The sequence below is a fragment of the Bufo gargarizans genome, chromosome 7 (assembly GCF_014858855.1).
Source record: "Bufo gargarizans isolate SCDJY-AF-19 chromosome 7, ASM1485885v1, whole genome shotgun sequence".
Taxonomy (NCBI): Eukaryota; Metazoa; Chordata; class Amphibia; order Anura; family Bufonidae; genus Bufo; species Bufo gargarizans.
Window position 1 is genome coordinate 170,998,870 of NC_058086.1, and position 13,783 is coordinate 171,012,652.

Consider the following 13,783-nt stretch of genomic DNA (forward strand, 5'->3'; position numbering starts at 1 on the left):
GGGTCAGGGATGATGGGTGTGATACATTGTATGAAGCATGGAGATTAGATGGTAGGCTCTTGGGGGTCAGGGATGATGGGTGTGATACATTGTATGAAGCATGGAGATTAGATGGTAGGCTCTTGGGGTCAGGGATGATGGGTGTGATACATTGTATGAAGCATGGAGATTAGAGGGTAGTCTCTTGGGGGTCAGGGATGATGAGTGTGATACATTGTATGAAGCATGGAGATTAGATGGTAGTCTCTTGGGGGTCAGGGATGATGAGTGTGATACATTGTATGAAGCATGGAGATTAGATGGTAGTCTCTTGGGGGTCAGGGATGATGGGTGTGATACATTGTATGAAGCATGGAGATTAGATGGTAGTCTCTTGGGGGTCAGGGATGATGGGTGTGATACATTGTATGAAGCATGGAGATTAGATGGTAGGCTCTTGGGGTCAGGGATGATGAGTGTGATACATTGTATGAAGCATGGAGATTAGATGGCAGGCTCTTGGGGGTCAGGGATGATGAGTGTGATACATTGTATGAAACATGGAGATTAGATGGCAGACTCTTGGGGTCAGGGATGATGAGTGTGATACATTGTATGAAATGCGGAGATTAGATGGTAGGCTCTTGGGGTCAGGGATGATGAGTGTGATACATTGTATGAAGCATACAGTAGAGATTAGATGGTAGGGTCTTAGGGTCAGGGATGATGGGTGTGATACATTGTATGAAATACGGAGATTAGATGGTAGGCTCTTGGGGGTCAGGAATGATGAGTGTGATACATTGTATGAAATACGGAGATTAGATGGCAGGCTCTTGGGGTCAGGGATGATGAGTGTGATACATTGTATGAAGCATGGAGATTAGATGGTAGGCTCTTGGGGTCAGGGATGATGGGTGTGATACATTGTATGAAGCATGGAGATTAGATGGTAGGCTCTTGGGGTCAGGGATGATGAGTGTGATACATTGTATGAAGCATGGAGATTAGATGGTAGGCTCTTGGGGTCAGGGATGATGAGTGTGATACATTGTATGAAGCATGGAGATTAGAGGGTAGGCTCTTGGGGTCAGGGATGATGAGTGTGATACATTGCATGGAGATTAGAGGGTAGGCTCTTGGGGTCAGGGATGATGAGTGTGATACATTGTATGAAGCATGGAGATTAGATGGTAGGCTCTTGGGGTCAGGGATGATGAGTGTGATACATTGTATGAAATACGGAGATTAGATGGTAGGCTCTTGGGGTCAGGGATGATGAGTGTGATACATTGTATGAAGCATGGAGATAAGATGGTAGGCTCTTGGGGGTCAGGGATGATGAGTGTGATACATTGTATGAAATACGGAGATTAGATGGTAGGCTCATGGGGTCAGGGATGATGGGTGTGATACATTGTATGAAGCATGGAGATTAGATGGTAGGCTCTTAGGGTCAGGGATGATGGGTGTGATACATTGTATGAAGCATGGAGATTAGATGGTAGGCTCATGGGGTCAGGGATGATGGGTGTGATACATTGTATGAAGCATGGAGATTAGATGGTAGGCTCTTGGGGTCAGGGATGATGAGTGTGATACATTGTATGAAGCATGGAAATTAGATGGTAGGCTCTTGGGGTCAGGGATGATGAGTGTGATACATTGTATGAAGCATAGAGATTAGATGGCAGGCTCTTGGGGTCAGGGATGATGGGTGTGATACATTGTATGAAGCATAGAGATTAGATGGTAGGCTCTTGGGGTCAAGGATGATGAGTGTGATACATTGTATAAAACACAGAGATTAGATGGTAGGCTCTTGGGGTCAGGGATGATGGGAGTGATGACAGTCTGTATTTTTTTATTGCCCTCCATGGCAGACATGGACTCATTCTGCCTCTCGTCCACTGTGGGACCCTCTTTGGTCATTCATTTCCCAATTGTGGATTTTCACCCTGGACTTCTCATGGCCGCCCAGACTATAACAGGGCAGGAGTATAAGAGCGGCGATACGGGCATGTGCCCCTTTAAAGCGACAGAACCATCTATGAAGCAGTTTCCTTTCTAAAGACAGTGAGGGGAATGTAATTTGTCTATTGGATTACTGCTGGGTACGAGGGGTCAGGCGGGCGCACTCCAGGGTGCCATTTACACTCCAGTCTCCATGAATAAGTAATAGATGAAAGCGTTTCAGGTAAATAGTTACAGAATATAGCGGCGGGCAGGACGCTCACGCCAAAGTGGATTTTCAGTAAGTGGTTTCCGTATTTGGTGCTGTTATCAGCACCACACGAGGCGCAGCGTTTCCTCCGGCCTGACCTTTATCTCAAGGAGGCCAAGGCGACTACAAAGGATTGCTGGATATGGCCAAACTGCCAATAAATATGCAAAAGCGTCTCGCTAACAAGGCGGCCTGAAGTATCCGTCCTGCTGAATAAATGAATAAAGAAGGAGCAGAGCGCGGCGCAGGCCTCCCCGATATAACTGCACCTGGCCAACAGCTTAAAGGGGGAGTCTACCTCCTCTTATAGACGCAGCCTTGAGCTGTAATACATATCACTGTAAATGATCCTCCCCTAATGATACAGTGAGAGCTGCCCCCCTAAAATAAGACAGGACCTGAATGTGGCAGCCCCCAGAAGCCATCACCAGTCTACCCAGCTGTTTCTGACATATCTCGATTCCTTGTACAAGTGATGGATGCTGCTGTCACCTACTGTTCTGCCTGCAGGCTTCTGTAGAGCTTGGGCTTTTTATGCATCAATCAGGAGGTTCAGGATGAACAGTATGTCTCCCCACAGAAACAGGGGCGCTGCAGTGCACATGATCATGGGAGGAAAGATACACATGGAATTTAAATAGTATCTGCTACTGTACATTATATGATTCAGGGATACATTGCATGATCTACATTGTATGATCTGTTACATTGTATCTGTATCTGTTAAATTGTATGATCAATTGACACTCTGCTACATTGTATGATCTGGTGACACTGCTATATTATATAATCTGTTACATTGCATTCTCTGTACTCTATACAGTGTTTCCCAACCAGTGTGCCTCCAGCTGTTACAAAACTACATCTCCCAGCATGACGCACAGCCAAATGCTGTCCGGGCATGCTGGGAGTTGTAGTTTTGCAACAGCTGGAGGCACACTGGTTGGGAAACACTACTCTAGTACCTTGTATAGTCTATTACACTGGATGATCTGCTACATCATAAGGCCTGGCAACACTTTGTTGCATCATATCGTCTGCAACTTGGTATGATCTGGTGACACTGCTACATTGTATGATCTGGTGACACTCTGCTACATTGTATGATCTGGTGACACTCTGCTACATTGTATGATCTGCTACATTGTATGATCTGGTGACACTCTGCTACATTGTATGATCTGCTACATTGTATGATCTGGTGACACTGCTACATTGTATGTTCTGCTCCATTGTATGATCTGGTGACACTGCTACATTGTATGATCTGGTGACACTCTGCTCCATTGTGTGATCTGGTGACACTCTGCTACATTGTATGATCTGCTACATCATAAGATTTGGTAACACTTTGGTATGCCTCATTCACACAGTCAGTGTTTGGTCAGTGATTTGCATCAGAGATTTTTAGCCAAAATCCGGTGCGGCCCTAAACCCAGAACAGGAGCAGATCTTTCCCTTATGCCTCCTGCACACGAACGTGTGCGCCCCGTGGCCGTGCTGCGGCCCGCAAAATGCAAAACACCGTCCGTGGGGCAGCCGCAGCGGATCGCGGACCCATTCACTTTAATGGGTCTGTGATTTGGCCGTTCCGCAAAAAGACTGAAGTACGGGATGAAACCCGACGTTAGCACACCGTAGGGTTCCGTTCCGTACCATTCCGCATCTCCAGATTTGCGGACCCATTGAAGTGAATGGGTCCGCATCCGTGATGCGGAATGCACACGGAACGGTGCAATACGGCAACGGGAAGCACACGTTTGTGTGCATGAGGCTTACACCTTATGTCTGTGGAGGCACAATCACTGACCAAACACTGACGTGTGAATGAGGCTTTACATTGTATGATCTGGTGACATTTTGCTGCATTATGTAATATGATGAAACTGCTAAATGACATGATCCGGAGATGCTCTCCTACATAATATGATCTGTTACATTGTGTAATCTGGTGATGCTACATTATACTGTGTGTAATGTTCTGGTGAAAGAATGTAGCCTGGAGGCTGATGCAACACTTATGTCACCTGTGTAGGATGCAACTCACCCACCTCTCTGGGGTAGAAACTTAATATAATTGCACCCCGGAGGTTGCGTTGCCTCTCCCTCTACCTGTGACCGCTGGGACATGTTGTTTTGATGTGGAAACAGCACGACCAGGACCATGAAAATGGAAGTGTAACTACATGTATTCTATAGTCCATCTCTGGATAAAGAGCGCTGTCAGGAACAGTGTGGGGTGAGACATCCAGATGTAGCAGAGCTGAACCTGTCACTCAACGTTCAACTGATAACTTGAAAGAACTAAATTGGTGACCTGATAAAAGCCGATAATGCAAATGTCAATTAATGAGGATTCTCAAAATATAACACATTCCGGAAATTTGAGTCTCTTCATAATTTCAATCTTATTTTAGGCGCTAATATAAATTCAACCTCAGCAAATTAGAAGAGAAAGAATTAATTGGATATGTAAATGAGATTATCTGCTATATAAATCTAATTACAAACTAATTTGCTCTAACAGCATGAAAAGGAACAACGCGTTCGATATAAAGCAGCACCTGTACCGCATCTGGCGCGACCACGACAAAAGAGGCACCTCTGCCACCACAACAATGCGCCAAGGACGCCATCGTCCTTACATACAACAGTTTGGGCCAATTATTGCAAGACATTGCAGATTTTCTTTTTCAGGGGACTCTTGGCGACTATAAATTGTTTTCGAGTTCACCTATCGGCAACAAAGCTCCCAATGGGTGCTTAGTTTTTGGGTCAAAAGCCGTGGGTCAGCTAAGGAAACAGACTCCGCATGATGCAGAATGGCGCAAATACATGAGAAAACATAACGTTCAGGAATAGCATCATGTATAGCTAGAGCGGTGTGTCTTTAAAAAAGGGGCGTGGCTAGTTTGTCATACAAATGGCAACAAATGTATCATCACATCGCAACAACAAGGGGTCAAACAGCAATGCTGATAGGTGACCCCCCCCCCCCCCCCCGCCCACAATTCTGATGTCTTTTGTTTTGGGGAGACAAAATGATACATATGTTGCACTGTTGGCCACACCCTCTCACGTAACCATGGAGATGTTTGTATTTAATTACATTATTTTGATTCATGTCACAGCAGCAGTTTGTGCTCCAGAGCTGCTCCTCCTCAGTAACTAAGGACAGGAAGGTGCAGCCATGGCAGTCATTGCTTTTCTATATATTAATGGGTGTCTGTTGCCCCTATAGTCACGCCCTTGCACTTTCTGTTGGATGTCTGCACCTAAGAGCCCATGCAAAGGACCGTTGTTTTTGTCCGTTCACTTCAATGGGGCCGCAAAAGATGCAAACATCACGCCGTGTACTGTCCGCATCTATGAGTCCATTCCGCGGCCCCGTTAAAAAAATTGAACATGACCTATTCCTATTCTTGTCCATTTGGCAGACAAGAATAAGACATTTCTGAAGGAGTGAAAAAATAGTGGCAGGCTCTTGGCTGGCTTCCGTGTTTTGTAGATCCGCAATTTGCGGACCGCAAAATGGCTACGGTCGTGCACATGAGCCCTACGCAAAGGATTCATTTATTGAGGTGGGAGCACCCACATGACAGCCCACATTCACCCTGTGACCAAGGAATGAAATATCTTGGTGGGACTTCTATTCATTCCTATTGAGGTCATGGTCTGGGAGAAGCTGGAAACTCCTGAAATCTGTCACCAAACGGGAGACGATGTTTATTATTAATCAACGTTTTCATCATTTTTTTCTTCCTTCCCCTATTTTTGCTTGGAACAGAATGTCGCTCATTAACCGTTAAGTGCATTTAACATCTTAAAGGGCAATTGTGGCGCGGCCATTTACAAGCAGTAACGGTCAGTTCCGTGCATTAATAATCATCAGATCCAAACTCCTGCAATCACAGAAAGTGCGGCCATTAAATCAGTAATTCAGATCTTCTGCTGAAGACCACGGTGACCCTTGAAAACACTGCCCATAATCCATCAGTCCTCCATGTTCTGAGCTCGGCTAATGGTCGAGTATCTTATTAATTCACATCGTCAAATATTTCTAGGTCACAAAGTATAAAATAACCTAAAACGCAGCCATCCTTCCACCCGGCTGAGCAGGCAATTTCTTGATTAAAATTTATGTCAAGATGATTATTACCGTTCAGATTCCAGGACACGGGGAGAGGCGCGACATGACTGGATGAACTGGGGTGGTCCGAGGGCACCGCAATGATGTGCAATAATATTAGAAAGAAATGATACATAATAAATACAGGAAGAGACACAACAGGGATTGTCAGTGAATAGAAACATTCTTGTTTATAGCCAAAGGCAGAAGGTGGTCGGGGGCACATTCATTAAAGAGGCCGTCCACCCTATGTAAAAGTAGCTTAATCAATGCATAAGGGAACTTTCTGCAACTTTTTTAATAAACTTTGCGTTTCAGTCCTTCACCATTGGCAAAATATTTTCTTGCTGCTAGAAAATAATCCAATGATACACCCCTGCACCCAGCGGTGCACCCCCAATGAGGCCAGGTGAGGCAGCTGAGAGGCCAGGGGCTGAAGGCAAGGGGTTAGGTTAAGAAATTGGCATTGGGGCGCCATTTCAGTTTCTGCCTCAGGCAGCAGAAAGGCTAGGTGCACCCCTGCCTGCACGACACATTGTAACAAAGTATCTGCACAGGAAAGATATTTGTGTTGCTGATGCCTCTAAGACCATAAATTCTGCAAAGTATTAGGCCAGGACAGGTTTTCAATCACTGAATATAAACAATTTGTTCATTCACTGGCAGCAAGCAGACAAATTGAAAACAATAAGGGATTACAACACAAAGTCTGCAATTTATGAAATAATTTGCGCCAGTATTTTGGGGTAGCAGAGATTTGTCCTGCAGATCCCGAGGACGTACTAGACTGGACACAGTTGTAACAAACCCTGTAAAAAGTATTAGATTATGACAGGTTTTCAGTCTCTGAATCTAAACAGTGAATGTTCCTATTCACTGACAGCAAGCATTCTGCGTCTTTTGACTTACCCTGGGGACCACATAGAACAGACAGTTATTATCAGCACAAACTAAAATACGGTCCCCTCCCCCTTTCTTCTTCTGCCTGACACCACATCCTAGGACAGACGGCTCCTATGCTTTTTAACTCTTTAACTCCCGCTCTATCTCTTGTAGGACGGGAGGGCAATGAGATCCTCAGGCTGGTTCTCCTCTCCTGGGACTGGTTCACACCACCACACCCTGGAGATCCTCCGGGACCTTCAGATCTCAGGGTAACATTACAGAGATAGGACTCCCCCATAAGACCCACTGGAGCCACTGCATCACATGGACCCATTGCAGTAGTTGGGAACATCCTTAAACCTTTAGTCATGGAGGCCCCTTAAAGAACACACCACCCATTCCTGGTTCTAGCCCACCCTTATCCACCCCTCCATCCAAAGATATAAGGAGCCATCAATATCCACCCCCCCCCTCATCTCAAGATATAAGGGGCCATTCATATCTATTGCCCCCATCTCAAGATTTAAGGGTCCATCTGAATTTGGGGAGAAGGAGGCTGTGACCTTCCTCTGGGGTGGTGCCTGTAGGAGCCCTCTGCCATCACTCCACCCATGAGGTAGCGACCCATGCAAGCCTCTATAGTATACAATGTAACAGCTGTATCCACGCCGCTGCACCATATACCGTCTACTCCTTGTCTTCCTAAGCTGTGACTTTAATAAGCCGTTCAGAATATTTATCATGGTAATCAATTATTCAGACACCTGCCCGATCAATTTGCATACTATTTAAAGGGCTAGACGATGATGAATATTTCATTTGATTTAATCTTGTTTGTTGATTGATGGCCTTAATAATATTTTTCGGTGTTGATTTTCTCAGTCCATATACTTATCTATAACCGCGTATTTTCATGTAAGCGGATTGTTAGATCCATTACCCCAGAAGACAATTCAAAGGAAATGAAAATGCTCTTAAAGTCACAGAGACACTTTTCCACCATATTTGCTCAAAGTCAAGTAGCAACCAACAGGAAGAGTTTAACCACAGGAAGGGATACTGCAACATTGTAACAGTCTGGAAAGTTCTGACCACACCCACAATGATATCAACCATCTGCAGACCACACCCTCATGATAGTCTTAAAGAGATATTACACCGAGATGCTCCACCATAATTTCAGATGACAATGATGAGCTCTGTAGTCCTAGGACATAGGCTTTCTATATAATCATCTATGAAACGGGATTGCCTCCAAAAAGCAAATACTTGGCAAGATATTAAAAGTCTATTCGGTGTTTCTTCTTTAGGACCCCCAATTACTGACCACCGCAGCTCCTGTGGTGCTTGTCACCAACTTTACCTGATTCTTATATGAAGATCCGCTCAGTTATGTAGTCATATGGAGGAAAGGGAACACGCGGGACTTAGTCCTGTGCACACCATTTTTCACCACTATAATTGGTCCATGATCTATCGTCCCATCCATGGTTCCAACACTGGAGTGAATCGGACATTGGATACGATGGATTGCAACAACAGACACCATTTCTGACCATCTCCCGAGGTCCCATTGATTACCCTAAACCATAAATCGGGCACATCACTATTTTAATAATTTCTGTGGCCTCCTGCACATGGCAAAGTGGTGGGCATGGCCTCTGTGTGGGGCCCGAGGGTGTCCCTATAGTGTAAGGGGTAGCTTTAGATGGGCAGAGATTGTGAGGCACCTGGGTCCTAGTGACCAAATAGAACCAAAGTCTCTTACTGCATATAGGGATACACCAATATTACGCATGGAACATGGCAGCGTCAGATTGGGGTGCCTGGGCCCATCAGTATCTGCTCGCACATTTATGGGCAGCTGCAAGACCCTACCAGATGACTGATTATAGGGGTCCCTGCAGCGGCTGTGACAGGACAGGTCCCTGGGCAGAGAGGATATGTCTGGGGAGCCTCTGTACCTAGAAGTAATCTCAGCCAACCGATGCTTCTATAATAATAAGCTGGGCGGTCTGTGAGCCTGACCCACTGGTTGTAATGCTGTACGTTGTCTAGCTACATTTAGGGCAGTCAGTCTACCGTGTCTTGTGCAGCGGGTGGGGGACTAGGGGCCGACCTTGGTCAGGGTCCCTCTGGGGGATTCGCCTGTTCCCCTGTGGGCCAGTCCGAGTTTGGGCAGAGGCCTTTTACACATTTTCCACTGTGGCCCAAGAACATTAGGTTAATACTCTATCTACAGACCCAAAGTTATATCATTTCCGCTCAGATGTCTCTGTAATAACATATTAGAGAATGGAGTACCGCACACTGTTTACTCTTCCCGGGGGCCAGCAAAGACCCGACGGTCATCCAATAAAAGTATAAATATGCGGCACACAGAATATTCTTTGCAATTTAAAGGTAATTTTATTTAGTGATTTTCACAAGAGGTTCATGATCCAGTTTATAGGAAATTAAATGCTGGGTAACCACTATCCGTATATGAGCCGGACTTTTCGGTCCATAGGGACCTTCTTCAGCGGCTTGGAGTTTCTGTGGTATCTGGATCATGAACCTCTTATTGTGAAAATCATTAAATAAAATTACCTTTAAATTGCAAAGAATATTCTGTGGGCCACATATTTATACTAATGTCTCTGTAATAAGACATGTAACAGAAAATGCCATATGACCGTACAGTACGGGGAAAAAACGCAGGCTACATGGACCATATCATGAAAGTGTGAAGCTGGTAATAACCCTCGAGCGAGCTGTCACCGCAGACGTATTGGAAGTCACCCAGCTTTTCAAGAACCAACAAAAGATGACTCGAGGATTTCTACTTAGGCTGAGTTCACACTTCAGTTGCTTCCGTCAGTTAGGGATCATGCACATGACCATATGTATTTTGCGGTCCGTAAAACATGGATCCGCAAAAAAAATATGAATGACATCCGTGTGCATTACGTATTTTGCCCCTAATAGAAAAGTCCTATCATTGTCCCAGAAGAGGAAGGTGCTGTCCCTTTAAATGGACTCCGACTGAATATGTGAAAATGTAACCTTTCAGCCGTCAAGAAAAAAGCAACAAATAAACCTGATTTACAAAATCTAATTTACTAAAGGATAAAACAGAATGAAGCGGGTGGACGAGCCCTGTAATTGTCGCCGGCTGTCGCCAGCAGATAATATGTGACAGACAGGATAACAACATTTTCTGAAATAGAGGGCACCAGCGCCGTCTGTCAGCAAATTAAGGACGAGCAATCCGACAATTTGCTTTGTAACAGCGGATGGGGGAACCTGTGCACGGCTACACGCAGGTCTCCTACCTCACCCATGTAATATTCACATGAAAGGGAATTATTCATCAAACCCCATTAACGCCGGCGAGATAAACAAAGGGCTCGCTCCACGCAGAGTGATATGCAGAGACGGCGATTAATTAAGCCCTGAAGGATTCTGCCGTAACATATGTTAAATATTGCACGTGTCTTCTAAAGATCATTTTCATTCTCCAATCGTTGTAAGGAACTGTATATTAGGCAGGAAAATGGCAATTACACAAAAAAGTGCAACAGACTGAATGTATGAGCAGAAAATTACAGGGGTGAGCTGGTGTGGAACTACAGAAACCAGCAGGGTTTAGCTTTAAAACTTATCCTCTGTTAGAAAATGTAACAAAGTGGTCAAATCTTAAATATGATTATTATTTTCACAACTTTCACATAAAGCTGAGTTCCCTTTTCTGCTAGATCTTACTTTGACATCCAAGCACTCTGCTTTTACTCAAACCCCAAATAATATAGCTGAGACCCTAAAATAAATGTTACCCCATTATACTGTAGAGTCAAAGTACTCTACAATAATACTGCTCCTATGTACAAGAATATAACTACTATACTACTGCTCCTATGTACAAGAATATAACTGCTATAATACTGCCCCTATGTACAAGAATATAACTACTATACTACTGCCTCCTATGTACAAGAATATAACTACTATACTACTGCCTCCTATGTACAAGAATATAACTACTATAATACTGCTCCTATATGCAAGAATATAACTGCTATAATACTGCTCCTATGTACAAGAATATAACTACTATAACACTGCCTCCTATGTACAAGAATATAACTACTATAATACTGCTCCTATGTACAAGAATATAACTACTATAATACTGCTCCTATGTACAAGAATATAACTACTATAATACTGCTCCTATGTACAAGAATATAACTACTATAACACTGCCTCCTATGTACAAGAATATAACTACTATAATACTGCTCCTATGTACAAGAATATAACTACTATAATACTGCTCCTATGTACAAGGATATCACTACTATAATACTGCCTCCTATGTACAAGAATATCACTACTATAATACTGCTCCTATGTACAAGAATATAACTACTATAATACTGCTCCTATGTACAAGAATATAACTACTATAATACTGCTCCTATGTACAAGAATATAACTACTATAATACTGCTCCTATGTACAAGAATATAACTACTATAATACTGCTCCTATGTACAAGAATATAACTACTATAATACTGCCTCCTATGTACAAGAATATAACTACTATAATACTGCTCCTATGTACAAGAATATAACTACTATAATACTGCTCCTATGTACAAGAATATAACTACTATAATACTGCTCCTATGTACAAGGATATCACTACTATAATACTGCCTCCTATGTACAAGAATATCACTACTATAATACTGCTCCTATGTACAAGAATATAACTACTATAATACTGCTCCTATGTACAAGAATATAACTACTATAATACTGCTCCTATGTACAAGAATATAACTACTATAATACTGCTCCTATGTACAAGAATATAACTACTATAATACTGCTCCTATGTACAAGAATATAACTACTATAATACTGCCTCCTATGTACAAGAATATAACTACTATAATACTGCTCCTATGTACAAGAATATAACTACTATAATACTGCTCCTATGTACAAGAATATAACTACTATAATACTGCTCCTATGTACAAGGATATCACTACTATAATACTGCCTCCTATGTACAAGAATATAACTACTATAATACTGCTCCTATGTACAAGAATATAACTACTATAATACTGCCTCCCTATGTACAAGAATATAACTACTATAATACTGCTCCTATGTACAAGAATATAACTACTATAATACTGCCCCTATGTACAAGAATATAACTACTATAATACTGCTCCTATGTACAAGAATATAATTACTATAATACTGCCTCCCTATGTACAAGAATATAACTACTATAATACTGCCCCTATGTACAAGAATATAACTGCTATAATACTGCCTCCTATGTACAAGAATATAACTACTATAATACTTCCTCCTATGTACAAGAATATAACTACTATAATACTGCTCCTATGTACAAGAATATAACTACTATAATACTGCCTCCTATGTACAAGAATATAACTACTATAATACTGCTCCTATGTACAAGAATATAACTGCTATAATACTGCCTCCTATGTACAAGAATATAACTGCTATAATACTGCCTCCTATGTACAAGAATATAACTACTATAATACTGCTCCTATGTACAAGAATATAACTACTATAATACTGCCTCCTATGTACAAGAATATAACTGCTATAATACTGCTATGTACAAGAATATAACTGCTATAATACTGCCTCCTATGTACAAGAATATAACTACTATAATACTGCTCCTATGTACAAGAATATAACTACTATAATACTGCCTCCTATGTACAAGAATATAACTACTATAATACTGCTCCTATGTACAAGAATATAACTGCTATAATACTGCTCCTATGTACAAGAATATAACTACTATAATACTGCTCCTATGTACAAGAATATAACTACTATAATACTGCTCCTATGTACAAGAATATAACTACTATAATACTGCTCCTATGTACAAGAATATAACTGCTATAATACTGCTCCTATGTACAAGAATATAACTGCTATAATACTGCTATGTACAAGAATATAACTGCTATAATACTGCCTCCTATGTACAAGAATATAACTACTATAATACTGCTCCTATGTACAGGAATATAACTACTATAATACTGCCTCTTTTGGAAACGAGACTGGTAGGGAAATGCTATATCTGACTATAGTGGCCCTTTAATTTCTCTATTTCCTTATGGCTGAAGTTCAGACATGAGAAATGTTATTAAGGCTGTTTGCTCGTCTGTCGGTCGGGTTGCTCGCTCTGTTACAGTCTGGGTAGTGCCCATCCGCCGACTCTGCGCCAGTCTACGGTAATAAATAAATTAGAGTGGAATAGAAGGGATGAGGCGGTGAAAGCTCGGACAAATTACTTGGAGAGAGGTCAGCTGGAATTCCTTTTATCAGGGCGCAGATCTGCGGACGGTATTGGTGAGTGAAGCATTTCAGCCGCGTACCAGCGGAAATAATAATACTGTCCCAGTCCATGGACATGAAATCACGGGTTATGGGATATAATCTGGAGGAAAATACAGAATGTCAGCTCTGGGGTCTTGGGCTGAATCATCCAAAAGT

At 42.5% G+C, this 13,783-nt stretch overlaps 1 protein-coding gene across 4 annotated transcripts in view; it reads right to left on the bottom strand.

Moving 5' to 3' along the window:
- Positions 1–13,783, bottom strand: part of CNTN4 (contactin 4) — a 184,498-nt gene that overhangs the window by 41,932 nt on the left and 128,783 nt on the right. The window lies entirely within an intron of this gene.